This window comes from Entelurus aequoreus, linkage group LG26, assembly GCF_033978785.1.
Source record: "Entelurus aequoreus isolate RoL-2023_Sb linkage group LG26, RoL_Eaeq_v1.1, whole genome shotgun sequence".
In the NCBI taxonomy this organism is placed as follows: Eukaryota; Metazoa; Chordata; class Actinopteri; order Syngnathiformes; family Syngnathidae; genus Entelurus; species Entelurus aequoreus.
The window spans coordinates 17,807,739-17,833,613 of NC_084756.1; the positions used below are offsets into that span (position 1 = coordinate 17,807,739).

General features: G+C 46.4%; 36 non-coding genes across 36 annotated transcripts; 21 read left to right on the top strand and 15 right to left on the bottom strand.

Moving 5' to 3' along the window:
* Positions 1-1,349: 1,349 nt before the first annotated feature.
* On the top strand, positions 1,350-1,431 carry trnal-aag (transfer RNA leucine (anticodon AAG)). The gene has a single exon. It is a non-coding gene; the product is annotated as a tRNA-Leu (tRNA).
* A 638-nt stretch (positions 1,432-2,069) lies between these two features.
* Positions 2,070-2,151, top strand: trnal-aag (transfer RNA leucine (anticodon AAG)). The gene has a single exon. It is a non-coding gene; the product is annotated as a tRNA-Leu (tRNA).
* A 437-nt stretch (positions 2,152-2,588) lies between these two features.
* Positions 2,589-2,660, bottom strand: trnad-guc (transfer RNA aspartic acid (anticodon GUC)). The gene has a single exon. It is a non-coding gene; the product is annotated as a tRNA-Asp (tRNA).
* A 587-nt stretch (positions 2,661-3,247) lies between these two features.
* trnad-guc (transfer RNA aspartic acid (anticodon GUC)) lies at positions 3,248-3,319 on the bottom strand. The gene has a single exon. It is a non-coding gene; the product is annotated as a tRNA-Asp (tRNA).
* Positions 3,320-3,428: 109 nt separating this feature from the next.
* Positions 3,429-3,510, top strand: trnal-aag (transfer RNA leucine (anticodon AAG)). Its single transcript has one exon. It is a non-coding gene; the product is annotated as a tRNA-Leu (tRNA).
* A 458-nt stretch (positions 3,511-3,968) lies between these two features.
* trnad-guc (transfer RNA aspartic acid (anticodon GUC)) lies at positions 3,969-4,040 on the bottom strand. The gene has a single exon. It is a non-coding gene; the product is annotated as a tRNA-Asp (tRNA).
* A 139-nt stretch (positions 4,041-4,179) lies between these two features.
* On the top strand, positions 4,180-4,261 carry trnal-aag (transfer RNA leucine (anticodon AAG)). The gene has a single exon. It is a non-coding gene; the product is annotated as a tRNA-Leu (tRNA).
* A 650-nt stretch (positions 4,262-4,911) lies between these two features.
* On the top strand, positions 4,912-4,983 carry trnae-uuc (transfer RNA glutamic acid (anticodon UUC)). The gene has a single exon. It is a non-coding gene; the product is annotated as a tRNA-Glu (tRNA).
* Positions 4,984-5,435: 452 nt separating this feature from the next.
* trnad-guc (transfer RNA aspartic acid (anticodon GUC)) lies at positions 5,436-5,507 on the bottom strand. Its single transcript has one exon. It is a non-coding gene; the product is annotated as a tRNA-Asp (tRNA).
* Positions 5,508-5,616: 109 nt separating this feature from the next.
* trnal-aag (transfer RNA leucine (anticodon AAG)) lies at positions 5,617-5,698 on the top strand. Its single transcript has one exon. It is a non-coding gene; the product is annotated as a tRNA-Leu (tRNA).
* A 437-nt stretch (positions 5,699-6,135) lies between these two features.
* On the bottom strand, positions 6,136-6,207 carry trnad-guc (transfer RNA aspartic acid (anticodon GUC)). Its single transcript has one exon. It is a non-coding gene; the product is annotated as a tRNA-Asp (tRNA).
* Positions 6,208-7,642: 1,435 nt separating this feature from the next.
* Positions 7,643-7,724, top strand: trnal-aag (transfer RNA leucine (anticodon AAG)). The gene has a single exon. It is a non-coding gene; the product is annotated as a tRNA-Leu (tRNA).
* Positions 7,725-9,086: 1,362 nt separating this feature from the next.
* trnal-aag (transfer RNA leucine (anticodon AAG)) lies at positions 9,087-9,168 on the top strand. Its single transcript has one exon. It is a non-coding gene; the product is annotated as a tRNA-Leu (tRNA).
* A 650-nt stretch (positions 9,169-9,818) lies between these two features.
* Positions 9,819-9,890, top strand: trnae-uuc (transfer RNA glutamic acid (anticodon UUC)). Its single transcript has one exon. It is a non-coding gene; the product is annotated as a tRNA-Glu (tRNA).
* A 739-nt stretch (positions 9,891-10,629) lies between these two features.
* Positions 10,630-10,711, top strand: trnal-aag (transfer RNA leucine (anticodon AAG)). Its single transcript has one exon. It is a non-coding gene; the product is annotated as a tRNA-Leu (tRNA).
* Positions 10,712-11,148: 437 nt separating this feature from the next.
* Positions 11,149-11,220, bottom strand: trnad-guc (transfer RNA aspartic acid (anticodon GUC)). The gene has a single exon. It is a non-coding gene; the product is annotated as a tRNA-Asp (tRNA).
* Positions 11,221-11,988: 768 nt separating this feature from the next.
* trnal-aag (transfer RNA leucine (anticodon AAG)) lies at positions 11,989-12,070 on the top strand. Its single transcript has one exon. It is a non-coding gene; the product is annotated as a tRNA-Leu (tRNA).
* Positions 12,071-12,507: 437 nt separating this feature from the next.
* trnad-guc (transfer RNA aspartic acid (anticodon GUC)) lies at positions 12,508-12,579 on the bottom strand. Its single transcript has one exon. It is a non-coding gene; the product is annotated as a tRNA-Asp (tRNA).
* Positions 12,580-13,166: 587 nt separating this feature from the next.
* Positions 13,167-13,238, bottom strand: trnad-guc (transfer RNA aspartic acid (anticodon GUC)). Its single transcript has one exon. It is a non-coding gene; the product is annotated as a tRNA-Asp (tRNA).
* Positions 13,239-13,347: 109 nt separating this feature from the next.
* trnal-aag (transfer RNA leucine (anticodon AAG)) lies at positions 13,348-13,429 on the top strand. Its single transcript has one exon. It is a non-coding gene; the product is annotated as a tRNA-Leu (tRNA).
* A 437-nt stretch (positions 13,430-13,866) lies between these two features.
* On the bottom strand, positions 13,867-13,938 carry trnad-guc (transfer RNA aspartic acid (anticodon GUC)). The gene has a single exon. It is a non-coding gene; the product is annotated as a tRNA-Asp (tRNA).
* Positions 13,939-14,525: 587 nt separating this feature from the next.
* Positions 14,526-14,597, bottom strand: trnad-guc (transfer RNA aspartic acid (anticodon GUC)). Its single transcript has one exon. It is a non-coding gene; the product is annotated as a tRNA-Asp (tRNA).
* A 109-nt stretch (positions 14,598-14,706) lies between these two features.
* Positions 14,707-14,788, top strand: trnal-aag (transfer RNA leucine (anticodon AAG)). Its single transcript has one exon. It is a non-coding gene; the product is annotated as a tRNA-Leu (tRNA).
* Positions 14,789-15,905: 1,117 nt separating this feature from the next.
* Positions 15,906-15,977, bottom strand: trnad-guc (transfer RNA aspartic acid (anticodon GUC)). Its single transcript has one exon. It is a non-coding gene; the product is annotated as a tRNA-Asp (tRNA).
* An 870-nt stretch (positions 15,978-16,847) lies between these two features.
* Positions 16,848-16,919, top strand: trnae-uuc (transfer RNA glutamic acid (anticodon UUC)). The gene has a single exon. It is a non-coding gene; the product is annotated as a tRNA-Glu (tRNA).
* Positions 16,920-17,804: 885 nt separating this feature from the next.
* Positions 17,805-17,876, top strand: trnae-uuc (transfer RNA glutamic acid (anticodon UUC)). Its single transcript has one exon. It is a non-coding gene; the product is annotated as a tRNA-Glu (tRNA).
* A 452-nt stretch (positions 17,877-18,328) lies between these two features.
* On the bottom strand, positions 18,329-18,400 carry trnad-guc (transfer RNA aspartic acid (anticodon GUC)). Its single transcript has one exon. It is a non-coding gene; the product is annotated as a tRNA-Asp (tRNA).
* Positions 18,401-18,509: 109 nt separating this feature from the next.
* Positions 18,510-18,591, top strand: trnal-aag (transfer RNA leucine (anticodon AAG)). Its single transcript has one exon. It is a non-coding gene; the product is annotated as a tRNA-Leu (tRNA).
* A 437-nt stretch (positions 18,592-19,028) lies between these two features.
* Positions 19,029-19,100, bottom strand: trnad-guc (transfer RNA aspartic acid (anticodon GUC)). The gene has a single exon. It is a non-coding gene; the product is annotated as a tRNA-Asp (tRNA).
* Positions 19,101-19,688: 588 nt separating this feature from the next.
* On the bottom strand, positions 19,689-19,760 carry trnad-guc (transfer RNA aspartic acid (anticodon GUC)). Its single transcript has one exon. It is a non-coding gene; the product is annotated as a tRNA-Asp (tRNA).
* A 109-nt stretch (positions 19,761-19,869) lies between these two features.
* trnal-aag (transfer RNA leucine (anticodon AAG)) lies at positions 19,870-19,951 on the top strand. The gene has a single exon. It is a non-coding gene; the product is annotated as a tRNA-Leu (tRNA).
* Positions 19,952-21,989: 2,038 nt separating this feature from the next.
* trnae-uuc (transfer RNA glutamic acid (anticodon UUC)) lies at positions 21,990-22,061 on the top strand. Its single transcript has one exon. It is a non-coding gene; the product is annotated as a tRNA-Glu (tRNA).
* An 885-nt stretch (positions 22,062-22,946) lies between these two features.
* trnae-cuc (transfer RNA glutamic acid (anticodon CUC)) lies at positions 22,947-23,018 on the top strand. The gene has a single exon. It is a non-coding gene; the product is annotated as a tRNA-Glu (tRNA).
* A 1,119-nt stretch (positions 23,019-24,137) lies between these two features.
* trnad-guc (transfer RNA aspartic acid (anticodon GUC)) lies at positions 24,138-24,209 on the bottom strand. Its single transcript has one exon. It is a non-coding gene; the product is annotated as a tRNA-Asp (tRNA).
* Positions 24,210-24,318: 109 nt separating this feature from the next.
* On the top strand, positions 24,319-24,400 carry trnal-aag (transfer RNA leucine (anticodon AAG)). The gene has a single exon. It is a non-coding gene; the product is annotated as a tRNA-Leu (tRNA).
* Positions 24,401-25,039: 639 nt separating this feature from the next.
* On the top strand, positions 25,040-25,121 carry trnal-aag (transfer RNA leucine (anticodon AAG)). The gene has a single exon. It is a non-coding gene; the product is annotated as a tRNA-Leu (tRNA).
* Positions 25,122-25,875: the final 754 nt, after the last annotated feature.

Genomic DNA, 25,875 nt, shown 5'->3' on the forward strand with positions numbered 1-25,875 from the left:
TGTGGCCAGGCCAAGTGATTAGGACACCTGATTCTGATCATTTGGATGGGTGGCCAAATACTTTTGGCAATATAGTGTATATGATGAGACAAGGTCTATTATAATTAGTGCACAGCTGACAGAAAATCCATTCTTCTCCTGCACTACGGACCTCTGGACATGCCGGTCAGTAAGCCCATATGGCTGTAACACTCAAGTTCATCACAAAATCCTGGGAAATACATTCCTGGTGCATAGGCTACTCTGCACTGCAGTCCGACCACACAGCTGAAACTCCGAAGGAGGCCCTGGAGGATATAGTCACAGATTCCTCGATATGGCCAAAATGTCTGGTATCCCAACAGATAATGCAACGAACAACCGCAAAGCATTTATAGACCACCTCTGGATTCCTTGTTTTGGCTACAACTTGCTAACCTGACTCTCGCCAGATCCTTTTAGTTCGCTGAGCTCCACACAAGGATCTGGGACTTCTCATTAGCAGATGTATTTCAGAAGGCGATTTGTTTAGGCAGAGAGAGGATTTGTGTGAGGCATTTTCCCGGCGGCTAGAGCAGAGGGCCAACCTGTTGCGGTGATGTCTGTCAGTCAGGGCTTATACAGGATGGAGGACATTTGCCTTGACTTTAATCTCTTCATTGCTGGTTCTCGGTCAAACAGAGCGAGACGAGGGTCTGTTTCTTGTTTGAGCTTTTCCTCTGACGTCTGTGGTTGTATTCAAGCTGTTTTCTGTGCCAACTGACTTTAGGCTAACCATTGGTATATGTGTATAAGTGGTATATGTGTAACTAAACTGTTGTCAGGGTTTGCTCGTAGGTGGTTAGATGCGTTGTCGTAAATAAGACCATACAGGGCTTCGCCTAAGGACTTTTCTAATTCTACCAAGGTTGATTTTTGTAATGCTATGTCGAGGTCGTCAGCTGCTGCATCCCTAACCTTTAATTTGACACATTGACTCTGACAAACCATTTTCCCTTTTTGAAGACTTGCTTTTGCATCCTAATTTCGAGGGGTGCAACAAACATTAGTAAAATACTGTGTTTGATTTCTGTAGGGCTGTGCAGCAACGCCGAGTCCACACATCACAACATTCGGAGAAGGATACTGTGGTCACTTCTCAAATTTCAACGAGATGGTAATTGAAGAAAATGAGAGGAACCTAAACCATCTCCCCGTCAGGGAATCGAACCCCGGTCTTCTGCGTGACAGGCAGAGATACTGTCCACTATACTAACGAGGACTGCTTGGGATGATATTTTGCCTGCCACACCGCGACCAAAGTGTTGCTATCTCATATTTCTGCTATCTCATAATGCCGACAAATTGATCCGCCGAATGCATAGATTGAGGGTAGTGTGGCCGAGCGGTCTAAGGCGCTGGATTAAGGCTCCAGTCTCTCGGGAGGCGTGGGTTCAAATCCCACCACTGCCATTTTTGCTGGTAACACACTTGTATCTTCCCTGACTGAGGCAAGAAGACCCAGGGCCTCATTTAGAAAACTTGCAAAAATAGGGCCAAAACGTTAGCTCTGGAGTTTTCCATGCCAGGTATGCAATAAAAAAACCCAACCAGCACAGATTTAAGGCCCGCCAGCAGCGTCCGGTAAAGCTAAAAGGTGGTCGAGGTTGTATGTTTATCAACATGTCGTTTGAAGATCAACCTAACCTAGTCAATGACGGCATCCAGATCTTGTTGGTTGCATTGCACAGGCAGGAGAGAGCAGACTAACAAATGACTCATCATATGCACTCCTCCACACTAACATGCTGTAGAACCATCCTCACTGTTTTGAATCATCAACATCACAACATTCGGAGAAGGATACTGTGGTCACTTCTGAAATTTCAACAAGATGGTAATTGAAGGAAACAGGAGGCACCTGCACCATCTCCCCGTCAGGGAATCGAAACCTGGTCTTCCGCGTGACAGGCGGAGATACTGTCCACTATACTAACGAGGACTGCTTGGGATGATATTTTGCCTGCCACACCGCGACCAAAGTGTTGCTATTCAGTATTTCTGCGATCTCATAATGCGAAAAAATTGATCCTCCGAAAGCACGGATTGAGGGTAGTGTGGCCGAGCGGTCTAAGGCGCTGGATTAAGGCTCCAGTCTCTCGGGAGGCGTGGGTTGAAATCCCACCACTGCCATTTTTGCTGGTAACACACTGGTATCTTCCCTGACTGAGGCAATAAGACCCTGGGTAATAGGACCAAAATGTTATCTTTGGAGTTTTCCATTCCAGATATGCAATAAAAAAAACACAACCAGCACAGATTTAAGGCCCGCCAGCAGCGTCCGGTAAAGCTAAAAGGTGGTCGAGGTTGTATGTTTATCAACATGTCGTTTGAAGATCAACCTAACCTAGTCAATGACGGCATCCAGATCTTGTTGGTTGCATTGCACAGGCAGGAGAGAGCAGACTAACAAATGACTCATCATATGCACTCCTCCACACTAACATGCTGTAGAACCATGCTCACTGTTTTGAATCATCAACATCACAACATTCGGAGAAGGTTACTGTGGTCACTTCTGAAATTTCAACAAGATGGTAATTGAAGGAAACAGGAGGCACCTGCACCATCTCCCCGTCAGGGAATCGAACCCTGGTCTTCCGCGTGACAGGCGGAGATACTGTCCACTATACTAACGAGGACTGCTTGGCATGCTATTTTCCTGGGGACAACCAAACAGGCTTGGCTTTTGCCTGCCACACCGCGACCTAAGGCGCTGGATTAAGGCTCCAGTCTCTCAGGAGGCGTGGGTTCAAATCCCACCACTGCCATTTTTGCTGGTAACGCACTTGTATCTTCCCTGACTGAGGCAATACGACCCTGGGCCTCATTTAGAAAGCTTGCAAAAATAGGGCCAAAACGTTAGCTTTGGAGTTTTCCATGCCAGGTATGCAATAAAAAAAAAACAACCACCACAGATTTAAGGCCCACCAGCAGCGTCCGGTAAAGCTAAAACGTGGTCGAGGTTGTATGTTTATCATCATGTCGTTTAAAGATCAGCCTAACCTAGTCAATGACGGCATCCAGATCTTGTTGGTTGCATTGCACAGGCAGGAGAGAGCAAACTAACAAATGACTCTTCATATGCACTCCTCCACACTAACATGCTTTAGAACCATCCTCACTGTTTTGAATCATCAACATCACAACATTCGGAGAAGGATACTGTGGTCACTTCTCAAATTTCAACAAGATGGTAATTGAAGAAAATAAGAGGCACCTGTACCATCTCCCCGTCAGGGAATCGAACCCTGGTCTTCCGCGTGACAGGCGGAGATACTGTCCACTATACTAACGAGGACTGCCTTGGATGATATTTTGCCTGCCACACTGCGACCAAAGTGTTGCTATTCAGTATTTCTACGATCTCATAATGCGGACAAATTGATCCTCCGAAAGCACAGATTGAGGGTAGTGTGGCCGAGCGGTCTAAGGCGCTGGATTAAGGCTCCAGTCTCTCGGGAGGCGTGGGTTCAAATCCCACCACTGCCATTTTTGCTGGTAACACACTTGTATCTTCCCTGACTGAGGCAATAAGACCCTGGGCCTCATTTAGAAAACTTGCAAAAATAGGACCAAAACGTTAGCTTTGGAGTTTTCCATTCCAGGTATGCAATAAAAAAAACACAACCAGCACAGATTTAAGGCCCGCCAGCAGCGTCCGGTAAAGCTAAAAGGTGGTCGAGGTTGTATGTTTATCAACATGTCGTTTGAAGATCAACCTAACCTAGTCAATGACGGCATCCAGATCTTGTTGGTTGCATTGCACAGGCAGGAGAGAGCAGACTAACAAATGACTCATCATATGCACTCCTCCACACTAACATGCTGTAGAACCATCCTCACTGTTTTGAATCATCAACATCACAACATTCGGAGAAGGATACTGTGGTCACTTCTGAAATTTCAACAAGATGGTAATTGAAGGAAATAGGAGGCACCTGAACCATCTCCCCGTCAGGGAATCGAACCCTGGTCTTCCGCGTGACAGGCGGAGATACTGTCCACTATACTAACGAGGACTGCTTGGCATGATATTTTGCTGGGGACAAGTAAACAGGCTTGGCTTTTGCCTGCCACACCGCGACCAAAGTGTTGCTATTCCATATTTCTGCTATCTCATAATGCGGACAATTTGATCCTCCGAAAGCTTGGATTGAGGGTAGTGTGGCCGAGCGGTCTAAGGCGCTGGATTAAGGCTCCAGTCTCTCAGGAGGCGTGGGTTCAAATCCCACCACTGCCATTTTTGCTGGTAACACACTTGTATCTTCCCTGACTGAGGCAATAAGACCCTGGGCCTCATTTAGAAAGCTTGCAAAAATAGGGCCATAACGTTAGCTTTGGAGTTTTCCATGCCAGGTATGCAGTAAAAAAAACACAACCAGCACAGATTTAAGGCCCGCCAGCAGCATCCAGTAAAGCTAAAAGGTGGTCGAGGTTGTATGTTTATCAACATGTCGTTTGAAGATCTCCGCCCCTACTTAAGACATTCAGGCCACTTTTATCTGTTTCTGTATTTGGATGACACCGCAGTGATAGGATGTATCACTGGCCTGCACGGTGCGACCAGCAGGAGGGAGTTGGCCTGTCTGGATACATTGTGTGGAAACAACGACCTTATCCTCAAAACGGACTACACTAAGAAGACAAAAGAAGACAGGAGGAAGGAAAGTCTGTTCTTTTTTGTTACTATTGTACAATTTTTCCACACCCAAGTCCAAATTCATGCAGCAGTTTCCATAGTGTAGTGGTTATCACTTCACTAAGACACAAAAGTTACCCCGGTTCAAAGAAGACAATTCGCATTTCTGACATGGCATATGAATGCAATGGGTGCTTCACACATTTGTCAAGAAACCATGCAGGAGACCAGTGTCTGAACAAGTGATCAACTCCCTGGTGGTCTAGTGGCTAGGATTCGGCGCTTTCACCGCCGCGGCCGGGGTTCGATTCCCGGTCAGGGAAAGCTATCCGACCCTTTCTCAGAGCAGGCAATTTATAATAAACTTATGTGACTTCCATGTTTTATGCTCATGATATACAAATCATTATAGTTGACATTTTCCATAAAGGCAATGGGGACATTGCTCAAACTCGGCCCAAAAAATGTGCCCGAGATTCTCCGCTTTCCTCTTCTTGTCGTCTTCGAGGTCCACTGCACGACACCTTTCCAGTTCTCCACACACAACCTAGCCTAGTCAATGACGGCATCCAGATCTTGTTGGTTGCATTGCACAGGCAGGAGAGAGCAGACTAACAAATGACTCATCATATGCACTCCTCCACACTAACATGCTGTAGAACCATCCTCACTGTTTTGAATCATCAACATCACAACATTCGGAGAAGGATACTGTGGTCACTTCTCAAATTTCAAAAAGATGGTAATTGATGAAAATAAGAGGCACCTGAACCATCTCCCCGTCAGGGAATCGAACCCTGGTCTTCCGCGTGACAGGCGGAGATACTGTCCACTATACTAACGAGGACTGCTTGGGATAATATTTTGCCTGCCACACCGCGACCAAAGTGTTGCTATTCAGAATTTCTGCGATCTCATAATGCGGACAAATTGATCCTCCGAAAGCACGGATTGAGGGTAGTGTGGCCGAGCGGCCTAAGGCGCTGGATTAAGGCTCCAGTCTCTCGGGAGGTGTGGGTTCAAATCCCACCACTGCCATTTTTGCTGGTAACACACTTGTATCTTCCCTGACTGAGGCAATAAGACCCTGGGTAATAGGACCAAAATGTTATCTTTGGAGTTTTCCATTCCAGATATGCAATAAAAAAAACACAACCAGCACAGATTTAAGGCCCGCCAGCAGCGTCCGGTAAAGCTAAAAGGTGGTCGAGGTTGTATGTTTATCAACATGTCGTTTGAAGATCAACCTAACCTAGTCAATGACGGCATCCAGATCTTGTTGGTTGCATTGCACAGGCAGGAGAGAGCAGACTAACAAATGACTCATCATATGCACTCCTCCACACTAACATGCTGTAGAACCATGCTCACTGTTTTGAATCATCAACATCACAACATTCGGAGAAGGATACTGTGGTCACTTCTGAAATTTCAACAAGATGGTAATTGAAGGAAACAGGAGGCACCTGCGCCATCTCCCCGTCAGGGAATCGAACCCTGGTCTTCCGCGTGACAGGCGGAGATACTTTCCACTATACTAACGAGGACTGCTTGCCATGCTATTTTCCTGGGGACAACCAAACAGGCTTGGCTTTTGCCTGCCACACCGCGACCTAAGGCGCTGGATTAAGGCTCCGGTCTCTCAGGAGGCGTGGGTTCAAATCCCACCACTGCCATTTTTGCTGGTAACGCACTTGTATCTTCCCTGACTGAGGCAATAAGACCCTGGGCCTCATTTAGAAAGCTTTCAAAAATAGGGCCAAAACGTTAGCTTTGGAGTTTTCCATGCCAGGTATGCAATAAAAAAAAAACAACCACCACAGATTTAAGGCCCACCAGCAGCGTCCGGTAAAGCTAAAACGTGGTCGAGGTTGTATGTTTATCATCATGTCGTTTAAAGATCAGCCTAACCTAGTCAATGACGGCATCCAGGTCTTGTTGGTTGCATTGCACAGGCAGAAGAGAGCAGACTAACAAATGACTCTTCATATGCACTCCTCCACACTAACATGCTGTAGAACCATCCTCATAGCCTCATTTGTTCATGGATACCCTGCAACGTTCCGTTTCACAGATCTTGGGCGATTTAGGCAGGACCAAAAAGGCCACACTTCTTTGGAGCCAGGCAGAAGAGATTTGTTTAGGCAGAGAGAGGATTTGTGTGAGGCATTTTCCCGGCGGCTAGAGCAGAGGGCCAACCTGTTGCGGTGATGTCTGTCAGTCAGGGCTTATACAGGATGGAGGACATTTGCCTTGACTTTAATCTCTTCATTGCTGGTTCTCGGTCAAACTGAGCGAGACGAGGGTCTGTTTCTTGTTTGAGCTTTTCCTCTGACGTCTGTGGTTGTATTCAAGCTGTTTTCTGTGCCAACTGACTTTAGGCTAACCATTGGTATATGTGTATAAGTGGTATATGTGTAACTAAACTGTTGTCAGGGTTTGCTCGTAGGTGGTTAGATGCGTTGTCGTAAATAAGACCATACAGGGCTTCGCCTAAGGACTTTTCTAATTCTACCAAGGTTGATTTTTGTAATGCTATGTCGAGGTCGTCAGCTGCTGCATCCCTAACCTTTAATTTGACACATTGACTCTGACAAACCATTTTCCCTTTTTGAAGACTTGCTTTTGCATCCTAATTTCGAGGGGTGCAACAAACATTAGTAAAATACTGTGTTTGATTTCTGTAGGGCTGTGCAGCAACGCCGAGTCCACACATCACAACATTCGGAGAAGGATACTGTGGTCACTTCTCAAATTTCAACAAGATGGTAATTGAAGAAAATGAGAGGCACCTAAACCATCTCCCCGTCAGGGAATCGAACCCCGGTCTTCCGCGTGACAGGCGGAGATACTGTCCACTATACTAACGAGGACTGCTTGGGATGATATTTTGCCTGCCACACCGCGACCAAAGTGTTGCTATCTCATATTTCTGCTATCTCATAATGCCGACAAATTGATCCGCCGAATGCATAGATTGAGGGTAGTGTGGCCGAGCGGTCTAAGGCGCTGGATTAAGGCTCCAGTCTCTCGGGAGGCGTGGGTTCAAATCCCACCACTGCCATTTTTGCTGGTAACACACTTGTATCTTCCCTGACTGAGGCAAGAAGACCCAGGGCCTCATTTAGAAAACTTGCAAAAATAGGGCCAAAACATTAGCTTTGGAGTTTTCCATGCCAGGTATGCAATAAAAAAAAAACCCAACCAGCACAGATTTAAGGCCCGCCAGCAGCGTCCGGTAAAGCTAAAAGGTGGTCGAGGTTGTATGTTTATCATCATGTCGTTTGAAGATCAACCTAACCTAGTCAATGACGGCATCCAGATCTTGTTGGTTGCATTGCACAGGCAGGAGAGAGCAGACTAACAAATGACTCATCATATGCACTCCTCCACACTAACATGCTTTAGAACCATCCTCACTGTTTTGAATCATCAACATCACAACATTCGGAGAAGGATACTGTGGTCACTTCTCAAATTTCAAAAAGATGGTAATTGATGAAAATAAGAGGCACCTGAACCATCTCCCCGTCAGGGAATCGAACCCTGGTGTTCCGCGTGACAAGCGGAGATACTGTCCACTATACTAACGAGGACTGCTTGGGATGATATTTTGCCTGCCACACCGCGACCAAAGTGTTGCTATTCCATATTTCTGCTATCTCATAATGCGGACAAATTGATCCTCCGAAAGCACGGATTGCGGGTAGTGTGGCCGAGCGGTCTAAGGCGCTGGATTAAGGCTCCAGTCTCTCGGGAGGCATGGTTTCAAGTCCCACAACTGCCGTTTTTGCTGGTAACACACTTGTATCTTCCCTGACTGAGGCAATAAGACCCTGGGCCTCATTTAGAAAACTTGCAAAAATAGGGCCAAAACGTTAGCTTTGGAGTTTTCCATGCCAGGTATGCAATAAAAAAAACACAACCAGCACAGATTTAAGGCCCGCCAGCAGCGTCCGGTAAAGCTAAAAGGTGGTCGAGGTTGTATGTTTATCATCATGTCGTTTGAAGATCAACCTAACCTAGTCAATGACGGCATCCAGATCTTGTTGGTTGCATTGCACAGGCAGGAGAGAGCAGACTAACAAATGACTCATCATATGCACTCCTCCACACTAACATGCTTTAGAACCATCCTCACTGTTTTGAATCATCAACATCACAACATTCGGAGAAGGATACTGTGGTCACTTCTCAAATTTCAAAAAGATGGTAATTGATGAAAATAAGAGGCACCTGAACCATCTCCCCGTCAGGGAATCGAACCCTGGTCTTCCGCGTGACAAGCGGAGATACTGTCCACTATACTAACGAGGACTGCTTGGGATGATATTTTGCCTGCCACACCGCGACCAAAGTTTTGCTATTCAGTATTTCTGCGATCTCATAATGCGGACAAATTGATCCTCCGAAAACACGGATTGAGGGTAGTGTGGCCGAGCGGTCTAAGGCGCTGGATTAAGGCTCCAGTCTCTCGGGAGGCGTGGGTTCAAATCCCACCACTGCCATTTTTGCTGGTAACACACTTGTATCTTCCCTGACTGAGGCAATAAGACCCTGGGCCTCATTTAGAAAACTTGCAAAAATAGGACCAAAACGTTAGCTTTGGAGTTTTCCATTCCAGGTATGCAATAAAAAAAACACAACCAGCACAGATTTAAGGCCCGCCAGCAGCGTCCGGTAAAGCTAAAAGGTGGTCGAGGTTGTATGTTAATCAACATGTCGTTTGAAGATCTCCGCCCCTACTTAAGACATTCAGGCCACTTTTATCTGTTTCTGTATTTGGATGACACCGCAGTGATAGGATGTATCACTGGCCCGCACGGTGCAACCAGCAGGAGGGAGTTGGCCTGTCTGGTGACATTGTGTGGAAACAATGACCTTATCCTCAACACGGACTACACTAAGAAGACAAAAGAAGACATGAGGAAGGAAAGTCTGTTCTTTTTTGTTACTATTGTACAATTTTTCCACACCCAAGTCCAAATTCATGCAGCAGTTTCCATAGTGTAGTGGTTATCACTTCACTAAGACACAAAAGTTACCCCGGTTCAAAGAAGACAATTCGCATTTCTGACATGGCATATGAATGCAATGGGTGCTTCACACATTTGTCAAGAAACCATGCAGGAGACCAGTGTCTGAACCAGTGATCAACTCCCTGGTGGTCTAGTGGCTAGGATTCGGCGCTTTCACCGCCGCGGCCCGGGTTCGATTCCCGGTCAGGGAAAGCTATCCGACCCTTTCTCAGAGCAGGCATTTTATAATAAACTTATGTGACTTCCATGTTTTATGCTCACGATATACAAATCATTATCGTTGACATTTTCCATAAAGGCAATGGGGACATTGCTCAAATTTGGCCCAAAAAATGTGCCTGAGATTCTCAGCTTTCCTCTTCTTGTCGTCTTCGAGGTCCACTGCACGACACCTTTCCAGTTCTCCACACACAACCTAGCCTAGTCAATGACGGCATCCAGATCTTGTTGGTTGCATTGCACAGGCAGGAGAGAGCAGACTAACAAATGACTCATCATATGCACTCCTCCACACTAACATGCTGTAGAACCATCCTCATAGCCTCATTTGTTCGTGGATACCCTGCAACGTTCCGTTTCACAGATCTTGGGCGATTTAGGCAGGACCAAATTTCGAGGGGTGCAACAAAAATTAGTAAAATACTGTGTTTGATTTCTGTAGGGCTGTGCAGCAACACCCGAGTCCACACATCACAACATTCGGAGAAGGATACTGTGGTCACTTCTCCAATTTCAACAAGATGGTAATTGAAGAAAATGAGAGGAACCTAAACCATCTTCCGCGTGATAGGCGGAGATACTGTCCACTATACTAACGAGGACTGCTTGGGATGATATTTTGCCTGCCACACCGCGACCAAAGTGTTGCTATTTCATATTTCTGCTATCTCATAATGCCGACAAATTGATCCGCCGAATGCATAGATTGAGGGTAGTGTGGCCGAGCGGTCTAAGGCGCTGGATTAAGGCTCCAGTCTCTCGGGAGGCGTGGGTTCAAATCCCACCACTGCCATTTTTGCTGGTAACACACTTGTATCTTCCCTGACTGAGGCAATAAGACCCTGGGTAATAGGACCAAAATGTTATCTTTGGAGTTTTCCATTCCAGATATGCAATAAAAAAAACACAACCAGCACAGATTTAAGGCCCGCCAGCAGCGTCCGGTAAGGCTAAAAGGTGGTCGAGGTTGTATGTTTATCAACATGTCGTTTGAAGATCAACCTAACCTAGTCAATGACGGCATCCAGATCTTGTTGGTTGCATTGCACAGGCAGGAGAGAGCAGACTAACAAATGACTCATCATATGCACTCCTCCACACTAACATGCTGTAGAACCATGCTCACTGTTTTGAATCATCAACATCACAACATTCGGAGAATGATACTGTGGTCACTTCTGAAATTTCAACAAGATGGTAATTGAAGGAAACAGGAGTTACCTGCGCCATCTCCCCGTCAGGGAATCGAACCCTGGTCTTCCGCGTGACAGGCGGAGATACTGTCCACTATACTAACGAGGACTGCTTGGCATGCTATTTTCCTGGGGACAACCAAACAGGCTTGGCTTTTGCCTGCCACACCGCGACCTAAGGCGCTGGATTAAGGCTCCGGTCTCTCAGGAGGCGTGGGTTCAAATCCCACCACTGCCATTTTTGCTGGTAACGCACTTGTATCTTCCCTGACTGAGGCAATAAGACCCTGGGCCTCATTTAGAAAGCTTTCAAAAATAGGGCCAAAACGTTAGCTTTGGAGTTTTCCATGCCAGGTATGCAATAAAAAAAAAACAACCACCACAGATTTAAGGCCCACCAGGAGCGTCCGGTAAAGCTAAAACGTGGTCGAGGTTGTATGTTTATCATCATGTCGTTTAAAGATCAGCCTAACCTAGTCAATGACGGCATCCAGGTCTTGTTGGTTGCATTGCACAGGCAGAAGAGAGCAGACTAACAAATGACTCTTCATATGCACTCCTCCACACTAACATGCTTTAGAACCATCCTCACTGTTTTGAATCATCAACATCACAACATTCGGAGAAGGATACTGTGGTCACTTCTCAAATTTCAACAAGATGGTAATTGAAGAAAATAAGAGGCACCTGAACCATCTCCCCGTCAGGGAATCGAACCCAGGTCTTCCGCGTGACAGGCGGAGATACTGTCCACTATACTAACGAGGACTGCCTTGGATGATATTTTGCCTGCCACACTGCGACCAAAGTGTTGCTATTCAGTATTTCTACGATCTCATAATGCGGACAAATTGATCCTCCGAAAGCACGGATTGAGGGTAGTGTGGCCGAGCGGTCTAAGGCGCTGGATTAAGGCTCCAGTCTCTCGGGAGGCGTGGGTTCAAATCCCACCACTGCCATTTTTGCTGGTAACACACTTGTATCTTCCCTGACTGAGGCAATAAGACCCTGGGTAATAGGACCAAAATGTTATCTTTGGAGTTTTCCATTCCAGATATGCAATAAAAAAAACACAACCAGCACAGATTTAAGGCCCGCCAGCAGCGTCCGGTAAGGCTAAAAGGTGGTCGAGGTTGTATGTTTATCAACATGTCGTTTGAAGATCAACCTAACCTAGTCAATGACGGCATCCAGATCTTGTTGGTTGCATTGCACAGGCAGGAGAGAGCAGACTAACAAATGACTCATCATATGCACTCCTCCACACTAACATGCTGTAGAACCATGCTCACTGTTTTGAATCATCAACATCACAACATTCGGAGAATGATACTGTGGTCACTTCTGAAATTTCAACAAGATGGTAATTGAAGGAAACAGGAGTTACCTGCGCCATCTCCCCGTCAGGGAATCGAACCCTGGTCTTCCGCGTGACAGGCGGAGATACTGTCCACTATACTAACGAGGACTGCTTGGCATGCTATTTTCCTGGGGACAACCAAACAGGCTTGGCTTTTGCCTGCCACACCGCGACCTAAGGCGCTGGATTAAGGCTCCGGTCTCTCAGGAGGCGTGGGTTCAAATCCCACCACTGCCATTTTTGCTGGTAACGCACTTGTATCTTCCCTGACTGAGGCAATAAGACCCTGGGCCTCATTTAGAAAGCTTTCAAAAATAGGGCCAAAACGTTAGCTTTGGAGTTTTCCATGCCAGGTATGCAATAAAAAAAAAACAACCACCACAGATTTAAGGCCCACCAGGAGCGTCCGGTAAAGCTAAAACGTGGTCGAGGTTGTATGTTTATCATCATGTCGTTTAAAGATCAGCCTAACCTAGTCAATGACGGCATCCAGGTCTTGTTGGTTGCATTGCACAGGCAGAAGAGAGCAGACTAACAAATGACTCTTCATATGCACTCCTCCACACTAACATGCTTTAGAACCATCCTCACTGTTTTGAATCATCAACATCACAACATTCGGAGAAGGATACTGTGGTCACTTCTCAAATTTCAACAAGATGGTAATTGAAGAAAATAAGAGGCACCTGAACCATCTCCCCGTCAGGGAATCGAACCCTGGTCTTCCGCGTGACAGGCGGAGATACTGTCCACTATACTAACGAGGACTGCCTTGGATGATATTTTGCCTGCCACACTGCGACCAAAGTGTTGCTATTCAGTATTTCTACGATCTCATAATGCGGACAAATTGATCCTCCGAAAGCACGGATTGAGGGTAGTGTGGCCGAGCGGTCTAAGGCGCTGGATTAAGGCTCCAGTCTCTCGGGAGGCGTGGGTTCAAATCCCACCACTGCCATTTTTGCTGGTAACACACTTGTATCTTCCCTGACTGAGGCAATAAGACCCTGGGTAATAGGACCAAAATGTTATCTTTGGAGTTTTCCATTCCAGATATGCAATAAAAAAAACACAACCAGCACAGATTTAAGGCCCGCCAGCAGCGTCCGGTAAAGCTAAAAGGTGGTCGAGGTTGTATGTTTATCAACATGTCGTTTGAAGATCAACCTAACCTAGTCAATGACGGCATCCAGATCTTGTTGGTTGCATTGCACAGGCAGGAGAGAGCAGACTAACAAATGACTCATCATATGCACTCCTCCACACTAACATGCTGTAGAACCATGCTCACTGTTTTGAATCATCAACATCACAACATTCGGAGAAGGATACTGTGGTCACTTCTGAAATTTCAACAAGATGGTAATTGAAGGAAACAGGAGGCACCTGCGCCATCTCCCCGTCAGGGAATCGAACCCTGGTCTTCCGCGTGACAGGCGGAGATACTGTCCACTATACTAACGAGGACTGCTTGGCATGCTATTTTTCTGGGGACAACCAAACAGGCTTGGCTTTTGCCTGCCACACCGCGACCTAAGGCGCCTGATTAAGGCTCCGGTCTCTCAGGAGGCGTGGGTTCAAATCCCACCACTGCCATTTTTGCTGGTAACGCACTTGTATCTTCCCTGACTGAGGCAATAAGACCCTGGGCCTCATTTAGAAAGCTTTCAAAAATAGGGCCAAAACGTTAGCTTTGGAGTTTTCCATGCCAGGTATGCAATAAAAAAAAAACAACCACCACAGATTTAAGGCCCACCAGCAGCGTCCGGTAAAGCTAAAACGTGGTCGAGGTTGTATGTTTATCATCATGTCGTTTAAAGATCAGCCTAACCTAGTCAATGACGGCATCCAGGTCTTGTTGGTTGCATTGCACAGGCAGAAGAGAGCAGACTAACAAATGACTCTTCATATGCACTCCTCCACACTAACATGCTTTAGAACCATCCTCACTGTTTTGAATCATCAACATCACAACATTCGGAGAAGGATACTGTGGTCACTTCTCAAATTTCAACAAGATGGTAATTGAAGAAAATAAGAGGCACCTGAACCATCTCCCCGTCAGGGAATCGAACCCTGGTCTTCCGCGTGACAGGCGGAGATACTGTCCACTATACTAACGAGGACTGCCTTGGATGATATTTTGCCTGCCACACTGCGACCAAAGTGTTGCTATTCAGTATTTCTACGATCTCATAATGCGGACAAATTGATCCTCCGAAAGCACGGATTGAGGGTAGTGTGGCCGAGCGGTCTAAGGCGCTGGATTAAGGCTCCAGTCTCTCGGGAGGCGTGGGTTCAAATCCCACCACTGCCATTTTTGCTGGTAACACACTTGTATCTTCCCTGACTGAGGCAATAAGACCCTGGGCCTCATTTAGAAAACTTGCAAAAATAGGACCAAAACGTTAGCTTTGGAGTTTTCCATTCCAGGTATGCAATAAAAAAAACACAACCAGCACAGATTTAAGGCCCGCCAGCAGCGTCCGGTAAAGCTAAAAGGTGGTCGAGGTTGTATGTTTATCAACATGTCGTTTGAAGATCAACCTAACCTAGTCAATGACGGCATCCAGATCTTGTTGGTTGCATTGCACAGGCAGGAGAGAGCAGACTAACAAATGACTCATCATATGCACTCCTCCACACTAACATGCTGTAGAACCATCCTCACTGTTTTGAATCATCAACATCACAACATTCGGAGAAGGATACTGTGGTCACTTCTGAAATTCCAACAAGATGGTAATTGAAAAAAGTAAGAGGCACCCGCACCATCTCCCCGTTAGGGAATAGAACCCTGGTCTTCCGCGTGACAGGCGGAGATACTGTCCACTATACTAACGAGGACTGCTTGGCATGTTATTTTCCTGGGGACAACCAAACAGGCTTGGCTTTTGCCTGCCACACCGCGACCAAAGGCGCTGAACTAAGGCTCCAGTCTCTCGGGAGGCGTGGGTTCAAATCCCACCACTGCCATTTTAGCTGGTAACACACTTGTATCTTCCCTGACTGAGGCAATAAGACCCTGGGCCTCATTTAGAAAACTTGCAAAAATAGGGCCAAAACATTAGCTTTGGAGTTTTCCATGCCAGGTATGCAATAAAAAAAACACAACCAGCACAGATTTAAGGCCCGCCAGCAGCGTCCGGTAAAGCTAAAAGGTGGTCGAGGTTATATGTTTATCAACATGTCGTTTGAAGATCAACCTAACCTAGTCAATGACGGCATCCAGATCTTGTTGGTTGCATTGCACAGGCAGGAGAGAGCAGACTAACAAATGACTCATCATATGCACTCCTCCACACTAACATGCTGTAGAACCATCCTCACTGTTTTGAATCATCAACATCACAACATTCGGAGAAGGATACTGTGGTCACTTCTGAAATTTCAACAAGATGGTAATTGAAGGAAATAGGAGGCACCTGAACCATCTCCCCGTCAGGGAATCGAACCCTGGTCTTCCGCGTGACAGGCGGAGATACTGTCCACTATACTAACGAGGACTGCTTGGCATGATATTTTGCTGGGGACAAGTAAACAGGCTTGGCTTTTGCCTGCCACACCGCGACCAAAGTGTTGCTATTCCATATTTCTGCTATCTCATAATGCGGACAAATTGATCCTCCGAAAGCAAGGATTGAGGGTAGTGTGGCCGAGCGGTCTAAGGCGCTGGATTAAGGCTCCAGTCTCTCGGGAGGCGTGGTTTCAAGTCCCACCACTGCCATTTTTGGTGGTAACACACTTGTATCTTCCCTGACTGAGGCAATAAGACCCTGGGCCTCATTTAGAAAACTTGCAAAAATAGGGCCAAAACGTTAGCTTTGGAGTTTTCCATGCCAGGTATGCAATAAAAAAACACAACCAGCACAGATTTAAGGCCCGCCAGCAGCATCCAGTAAAGCTAAAAGGTGGTCGAGGTTGTATGTTTATCAACATGTCGTTTGAAGATCTCCGCCCCTACTTAAGACATTCAGGCCACTTTTATCTGTTTCTGTATTTGGATGACACCGCAGTGATAGGATGTATCACTGGCCCGCACGGTGCGACCAGCAGGAGGGAGTTGGCCTGTCTGGTGACATTGTGTGGAAACAACGACCTTATCCTCAACACGGACTACACTAAAAAGACAAAAGAAGACATGAGGAAGGAAAGTCTGTTCTTTTTTGTTACTATTGTACAATTTTTCCACACCCAAGTCCAAATTCATGCAGCAGTTTCCATAGTGTAGTGGTTATCACTTCACTAAGACACAAAAGTTACCCCGGTTCAAAGAAGACAATTCGCATTTCTGACATGGCATATGAATGCAATGGGTGCTTCACACATTTGTCAAGAAACCATGCAGGAGACCAGTGTCTGAACCAGTGATCAACTCCCTGGTGGTCTAGTGGCTAGGATTCGGTGCTTTCACCGCCGCGGCCCGGGTTCGATTCCCGGTCAGGGAAAGCTATCCGACCCTTTCTCAGAGCAGGCAATTTATAATAAACTTATGTGACTTCCATGTTTTATGCTCACGATATACAAATCATTATCGTTGACATTTTCCATAAAGGCAATGGGGACATTGCTCAAATTTGGCCCAAAAAATGTGCCTGAGATTCTCAGCTTTCCTCTTCTTGTCGTCTTCGAGGTCCACTGCACGACACCTTTCCAGTTCTCCACACACAACCTAGCCTAGTCAATGACGGCATCCAGATCTTGTTGGTTGCATTGCACAGGCAGGAGAGAGCAGACTAACAAATGACTCATCATATGCACTCCTCCACACTAACATGCTGTAGAACCATCCTCATAGCCTCATTTGTTCATGGATACCCTGCAACTTTCCGTTTCACAGATCTTGGGCGATTTAGGCAGGGCCAAAAAGGCCACACTTCTTTGGAGCCAGGCAGAAGAGATTTGTTTAGGCAGGGAGAGGATTTGTGTGAGGCATTTTCCCGGCGGCTAGAGCAGAGGGCCAACTGTTGCGGTGATAGGATGTATCACTGGCCCGCACGGTGCGACCAGCAGGAGGGAGTTGGCCTGTCTGGATACATTGTGTGGAAACAACGACCTTATCCTCAACACGGACTACACTAAGAAGACAAAAGAAGACAGGAGGAAGGAAAGTCTGTTCTTTTTTGTTACTATTGTACAATTTTTCCACACCCAAGTCCAAATTCATGCAGCAGTTTCCATAGTGTAGTGGTTATCACTTCACTAAGACACAAAAGTTACCCCGGTTCAAAGAAGACAATTCGCATTTCTGACATGGCATATGAATGCAATGGGTGCTTCACACATTTGTCAAGAAACCATGCAGGAGACCAGTGTCTGAACCAGTGATCAACTCCCTGGTGGTCTAGTGGCTAGGATTCGGCGCTTTCACCGCCGCGGCCCGGGTTCGTTTCCCGGTCAGGGAAAGCTATCCGACCCTTTCTCAGAGCAGGCAATTTATAATAAACTTATGTGACTTCCATGTTTTATGCTCATGATATACAAATCATTATAGTTGACATTTTCCATAAAGGCAATGGGGACATTGCTCAAACTTGGCCCAAAAAATGTGCCCGAGATTCTCCGCTTTCCTCTTCTTGTCGTCTTCGAGGTCCACTGCACGACACCTTTCCAGTTCTCCACACACAACCTAGCCTAGTCAATGACGGCATCCAGATCTTGTTGGTTGCATTGCACAGGCAGGAGAGAGCAGACTAACAAATGACTCATCATATGCACTCCTCCACACTAACATGATGTAGAACCATCCTCACTGTTTTGAATCATCAACATCACAACATTCGGAGAAGGATACTGTGGTCACTTCTCAAATTTCAAAAAGATGGTAATTGATGAAAATAAGAGGCACCTGAACCATCTCCCCGTCAGGGAATCGAACCCTGGTCTTCCGCGTGACAGGCGGAGATACTGTCCACTATACTAACGAGGACTGCTTGGGATAATATTTTGCCTGCCACACCGCGACCAAAGTGTTGCTATTCAGTATTTCTGCAATCTCATAATGCGGACAAATTGATCCTCCGAAAGCACGGATTGAGGGTAGTGTGGCCGAGCGGTCTAAGGCGCTGGATTAAGGCTCCAGTCTCTCGGGAGGCGTGGGTTCAAATCCCACCACTGCCATTTTTGCTGGTAACACACTTGTATCTTCCCTGACTGAGGCAATAAGACCCTGGGTAATAGGACCAAAATGTTATCTTTGGAGTTTTCCATTCCAGATATGCAATAAAAAAAACACAACCAGCACAGATTTAAGGCCCGCCAGCAGCGTCCGGTAAAGCTAAAAGGTGGTCGAGGTTGTATGTTTATCAACATGTCGTTTGAAGATCAACCTAACCTAGTCAATGACGGCATCCAGATCTTGTTGGTTGCATTGCACAGGCAGGAGAGAGCAGACTAACAAATGACTCATCATATGCACTCCTCCACACTAACATGCTGTAGAACCATGCTCACTGTTTTGAATCATCAACATCACAACATTCCGAGAAGGATACTGTGGTCACTTCTGAAATTTCAACAAGATGGTAATTGAAGGAAACAGGAGGCACCTGCGCCATCTCCCCGTCAGGGAATCGAACCCTGGTCTTCCGCGTGACAGGCGGAGATACTGTCCACTATACTAACGAGGAGTGCTTGGCATGCTATTTTCCTGGGGACAACCAAACAGGCTTGGCTTTTGCCTGCCACACCGCGACCTAAGGCGCTGGATTAAGGCTCCAGTCTCTCAGGAGGCGTGGGTTCAAATCCCACCACTGCCATTTTTGCTGGTAACGCACTTGTATCTTCCCTGACTGAGGCAATAAGACCCTGGGCCTCATTTAGAAAGCTTTCAAAAATAGGGCCAAAACGTTAGCTTTGGAGTTTTCCATGCCAGGTATGCAATAAAAAAAAAAACAACCACCACAGATTTAAGGCCCACCAGCAGCGTCCGGTAAAGCTAAAACGTGGTCGAGGTTGTATGTTTATCATCATGTCGTTTAAAGATCAGCCTAACCTAGTCAATGACGGCATCCAGGTCTTGTTGGTTGCATTGCACAGGCAGAAGAGAGCAGACTAACAAATGACTTTTCATATGCACTCCTCCACACTAACATGCTTTAGAACCATCCTCACTGTTTTGAATCATCAACATCACAACATTCGGAGAAGGATACTGTGGTCACTTCTCAAATTTCAACAAGATGGTAATTGAAGAAAATAAGAGGCACCTGAACCATCTCCCCGTCAGGGAATCGAACCCTGGTCTTCCGCGTGACAGGCGGAGATACTGTCCACTATACTAACGAGGACTGCCTTGGATGATATTTTGCCTGCCACACTGCGACCAAAGTGTTGCTATTCAGTATTTCTACGATCTCATAATGCGGACAAATTGATCCTCCGAAAGCACGGATTGAGGGTAGTGTGGCCGAGCGGTCTAAGGCGCTGGATTAAGGCTCCAGTCTCTCGGGAGGCGTGGGTTCAAATCCCACCACTGCCATTTTTGCTGGTAACACACTTGTATCTTCCCTGACTGAGGCAATAAGACCCTGGGCCTCATTTAGAAAACTTGCAAAAATAGGACCAAAACGTTAGCTTTGGAGTTTTCCATTCCAGGTATGCAATAAAAAAAACACAACCAGCACAGATTTAAGGCCCGCCAGCAGCGTCCGGTAAACCTAAAAGGTGGTCGAGGTTGTATGTTTATCAACATGTCGTTTGAAGATCAACCTAACCTAGTCAATGACGGCATCCAGATCTTGTTGGTTGCATTGCACAGGCAGGAGAGAGCAGACTAACAAATGACTCATCATATGCACTCCTCCACACTAACATGCTGTAGAACCATCCTCACTGTTTTGAATCATCAACATCACAACATTCGGAGAAGGATACTGTGGTCACTTCTGAAATTTCAACAAGATGGTAATTGAAAAAAGTAAGAGGCACCCGCACCATCTCCCCGTTAGGGAATAGAACCCTGGTCTTCCGCGTGACAGGCGGAGATACTGTCCACTATACTAACGAGGACTGCTTGGCATGTTATTTTCCTGGGGACAACCAAACAGGCTTGGCTTTTGCCTGCCACACCGCGACCAAAGGCGCTGAACTAAGGCTCCAGTCTCTCGGGAGGCGTGGGTTCAAATCCCACCACTGCCATTTTAGCTGGTAACACACTTGTATCTTCCCTGACTGAGGCAATAAGACCCTGGGTAATACGACCAAAATGTTATCTTTGGAGTTTTCCATTCCAGATATGCAATAAAAAAAACACAACCAGCACAGATTTAAGGCCCGCCAGCAGCGTCCGGTAAAGCTAAAAGGTGGTCGAGGTTATATGTTTATCAACATGTCGTTTGAAGATCAACCTAACCTAGTCAATGACGGCATCCAGATCTTGTTGGTTGCATTGCACAGGCAGGAGAGAGCAGACTAACAAATGACTCATCATATGCACTCCTCCACACTAACATGCTGTAGAACCATCCTCACTGTTTTGAATCAACAACATCACAACATTCGGAGAAGGATACTGTGGTCACTTCTGAAATTTCAACAAGATGGTAATTGAAGGAAATAGGAGGCACCTGAACCATCTCCCTGTCAGGGAATCGAACCCTGGTCTTCCGCGTGACAGGCGGAGATACTGTCCACTCTACTAACGAGGACTGCTTGGCATGATATTTTGCTGGGGACAAGTAAACAGGCTTGGCTTTTGCCTGCCACACCGCGACCAAAGTGTTGCTATTCCATATTTCTGCTATCTCATAATGCGGACAAATTGATCCTCCGAAAGCACGGATTGAGGGTAGTGTGGCCGAGCGGTCTAAGGCGCTGGATTAAGGCTCCAGTCTCTCGGGAGGCGTGGTTTCAAGTCCCACCACTGCCATTTTTGGTGGTAACACACTTGTATCTTCCCTGACTGAGGCAATAAGACCCTGGGCCTCATTTAGAAAACTTGCAAAAATAGGGCCAAAACGTTAGCTTTGGAGTTTTCCATTCCAGGTATGCAATAAAAAAACACAACCAGCACAGATTTAAGGCCCGCCAGCAGCATCCAGTAAAGCTAAAAGGTGGTCGAGGTTGTATGTTTATCAACATGTCGTTTGAAGATCTCCGCCCCTACTTAAGACATTCAGGCCACTTTTATCTGTTTCTGTATTTGGATGACACCGCAGTGATAGGATGTATCACTGGCCCGCACGGTGCGACCAGCAGGAGGGAGTTGGCCTGTCTGGTGACATTGTGTGGAAACAACGACCTTATCCTCAACACGGACTACACTAAAAAGACAAAAGAAGACATGAGGAAGGAAAGTCTGTTCTTTTTTGTTACTATTGTACAATTTTTCCACACCCAAGTCCAAATTCATGCAGCAGTTTCCATAGTGTAGTGGTTATCACTTCACTAAGACACAAAAGTTACCCCGGTTCAAAGAAGACAATTCGCATTTCTGACATGGCATATGAATGCAATGGGTGCTTCACACATTTGTCAAGAAACCATGCAGGAGACCAGTGTCTGAACCAGTGATCAACTCCCTGGTGGTCTAGTGGCTAGGATTCTGCGCTTTCACCGCCGCGGCCCGGGTTCGATTCCCGGTCAGGGAAAGCTATCCGACCCTTTCTCAGAGCAGGCAATTTATAATAAACTTATGTGACTTCCATGTTTTATGCTCGGGATATACAAATCCTTATCGTTGACATTTTCCATAAAGGCAATGGGGACATTGCTCAAATTTGGCCCAAAAAATGTGCCTGAGATTCTCAGCTTTCCTCTTCTTGTCGTCTTCGAGGTCCACTGCACGACACCTTTCCAGTTCTCCACACACAACCTAGCCTAGTCAATGACGGCATCCAGATCTTGTTGGTTGCATTGCACAGGCAGGAGAGAGCAGACTAACAAATGACTCATCATATGCACTCCTCCACACTAACATGCTGTAGAACCATCCTCATAGCCTCATTTGTTCATGGATACCCTGCAACGTTCCGTTTCACAGATCTTGGGCGATTTAGGCAGGACCAAAAAGGCCACACTTCTTCGGAGCCAGGCAGAAGAGATTTGTTTAGGCAGAGAGAGGATTTGTGTGAGGCATTTTCCCGGCGGCTAGAGCAGAGGGCCAACTGTTGCGGTGATAGGATGTATCACTGGCCCGCACGGTGCGACCAGCAGGAGGGAGTTGGCCTGTCTGGATACATTGTGTGGAAACAACGACCTTATCCTCAACACGGACTACACTAAGAAGACAAAAGAAGACAGGAGGAAGGAAAGTCTGTTCTTTTTTGTTACTATTGTACAATTTTTCCACACCCAAGTCCAAATTCATGCAGCAGTTTCCATAGTGTAGTGGTTATCACTTCACTAAGACACAAAAGTTACCCCGGTTCAAAGAAGACAATTCGCATTTCTGACATGGCATATGAATGCAATGGGTGCTTCACACATTTGTCAAGAAACCATGCAGGAGACCAGTGTCTGAACCAGTGATCAACTCCCTGGTGGTCTAGTGGCTAGGATTCGGCGCTCTCACCGCCGCGGCCCGGGTTCGATTCCCGGTCAGGGAAAGCTATCCGACCCTTTCTCAGAGCAGGCAATTTATAATTAACTTATGTGACTTCCATGTTTTATGCTCATGATATACAAATCATTATAGTTGACATTTTCCATAAAGGCAATGGGGACATTGCTCAAACTTGGCCCAAAGAATGTGCCCGAGATTCTCCGCTTTCCTCTTCTTGTCGTCTTCGAGGTCCACTGCACGACACCTTTCCAGTTCTCCACACACAACCTAGCCTAGTCAATGACGGCATCCAGATCTTGTTGGTTGCATTGCACAGGCAGGAGAGAGCAGACTAACAAATGACTCATCATATGCACTCCTCCACACTAACATGCTGTAGAACCATCCTCATAGCCTCATTTGTTCATGGATACCCTGCAACTTTCCGTTTCACAGATCTTGGGCGATTTAGGCAGGGCCAAAAAGGCCACACTTCTTTGGAGCCAGGCAGAAGAGATTTGTTTAGGCAGAGAGAGGATTTGTGTGAGGCATTTTCCCGGCGGCTAGAGCAGAGGGCCAGCCTGTTGCGGTGATGTCTGTCAGTCAGGGCTTATACAGGATGGAGGAAATTTGCCTTGACTTTAATCTCTTCATTGCTGGTTCTCGGTCAAACAGAGCGAGACGAGGGTCTGTTTCTTGTTTGAGCTTTTCCTCTGACGTCTGTGGTTGTATTCAAGCTGTTTTCTGTGCCAACTGACTTTAGGCTAACCATTGGTATATGTGTATAAGTGGTATATGTGTAACTAAACTGTTGTCAGGGTTTGCTCGTAGGTGGTTAGATGCGTTGTCGTAAATAAGACCATACAGGGCTTCGCCTTAGGACTTCTCTAATTCTACCAAGGTTGATTTTTGTAATGCTATGTCGAGGTCGTCAGCTGCTGCATCCCTAACCTTTAATTTGACACATTGACTCTGACAAACCATTTTCCCTTTTTGAAGACTTGCTTTTGCATCCTAATTTCGAGGGGTGCAACAAACATTAGTAAAATACTGTGTTTGATTTCTGTAGGGCTGTGCAGTAACGCCGAGTAAACACATCACAACATTCGGAGAAGGATACTGTGGTCACTTCTCAAATTTCAACAAGATGGTAATTGAAGAAAATGAGAGGAACCTAAACCCTCTCCCCGTCAGGGAATCGAACCCTGGTCTTCCGCGTGACAGGCGGAGATACTGTCCACTATACTAACGAGGACTGCTTGGGATGATATTTTGCCTGCCACACCGCGACCAAAGTGTTGCTATTTCATATTTCTGCTATCTCATAATGCCGACAAATTGATCCGCCAAATGCATAGATTGAGAGTAGTGTGGCCGAGCGGTCTAAGGCGCTGGATTAAGGCTCCAGTCTCTCGGGAGGCGTGGGTTCAAATCCCACCGCTGCCATTTTTGCTGGTAACACACTTGTATCTTCCCTGACTGAGGCAAGAAGACCCAGGGCCTCATTTAGAAAACTTGCAAAAATAGGGCCAAAACGTTAGCTTTGGAGTTGTCCATGCCAGGTATGCAATAAAAAAAACCCAACCAGCACAGATTTAAGGCCCGCCAGCAGCGTCCGGTAAAGCTAAAAGGTGGTCGAGGTTGTATGTTTATCATCATGTCATTTGAAGATCAACCTAACCTAGTCAATGACGGCATCCAGATCTTGTTGGTTGCATTGCACAGGCAGGAGAGAGCAGACTAACAAATGACTCATCATATGCACTCCTCCACACTAACATGCTGTAGAACCATCCTCACTGTTTTGAATCATCAACATCACAACATTCGGAGAAGGATACTGTGGTCACTTCTCAAATTTCAAAAAGATGGCAATTGAAGAAAATAAGAGGCACCTGAACCATCTCCCCGTCAGGGAATGAAACCCTGGTCTTCCGCATGACAGGCGGAGATACTGTCCACTATACCAACGAGGACTGCTTGGGATGATATTTTGCCTGCCACACCGTGACCAAAGTGTTGCTATTCCATATTTCTGCTATCTCATAATGCGGACAAATTGACCCTCCGAAAGCACGGATTGAGGGTAGTGTGGCAGAGCGGTCTAAGGCGCTGGATTAAGGCTCCAGTGTCTCGGGAGGCGTGGGTTCAAATCCCACCATTGCCATTTTTGCTGGTAACACACTTGTATCTTCCCTGACTGAGGCAATAAGACCCTGGGCCTCATTTAGAAAACTTGCAAAAATAGGGCCAAAACGTTAGCTTTGGAGTTTTCCATGCCAGGTATGCAATAAAAAAAAACACAACCAGCACAGATTTAAGGCCCGCCAGCAGAGTCCGGTAAAGCTAAAAGGTGGTCGAGGTTGTATGTTTATCAACATGTCGTTTGAAGATCAACCTAACCTAGTCAATGACGGCATCCAGATCTTGTTGGTTGCATTGCACAGGCAGGAGAGAGCAGACTAACAAATGACTCATCATATGCACTCCTCCACACTAACATGCTGTAGAACCATCCTCACTGTTTTGAATCATCAACATCACAACATTCGGAGAAGGATACTGTGGTCACTTCTCAAATTTCAAAAAGATGGTAATTGATGAAAATAAGAGGCACCTGAACCATCTCCCCGTCAGGGAATCGAACCCTGGTCTTCCGCGTGACAGGCAGAGATACTGTCCACTATACTAACGAGGACTGCTTGGCATGATATTTTCCTGGGGACAAGCAAACAGGCTTGGCTTTTGCCTGCCACACCGCGACCAGAGTGTTGCTATTCCATATTTCTGCTATCTCATAATCCGGACAAATTGATCCTCCGAAAGCTTGGATTGAGGGTAGTGTGGCCGAGCGGTCTGAGGCGCTGGATTAAGGCTCCGGTCTCTCAGGAGGCGTGGGTTCAAATCCCACCACTGCCATT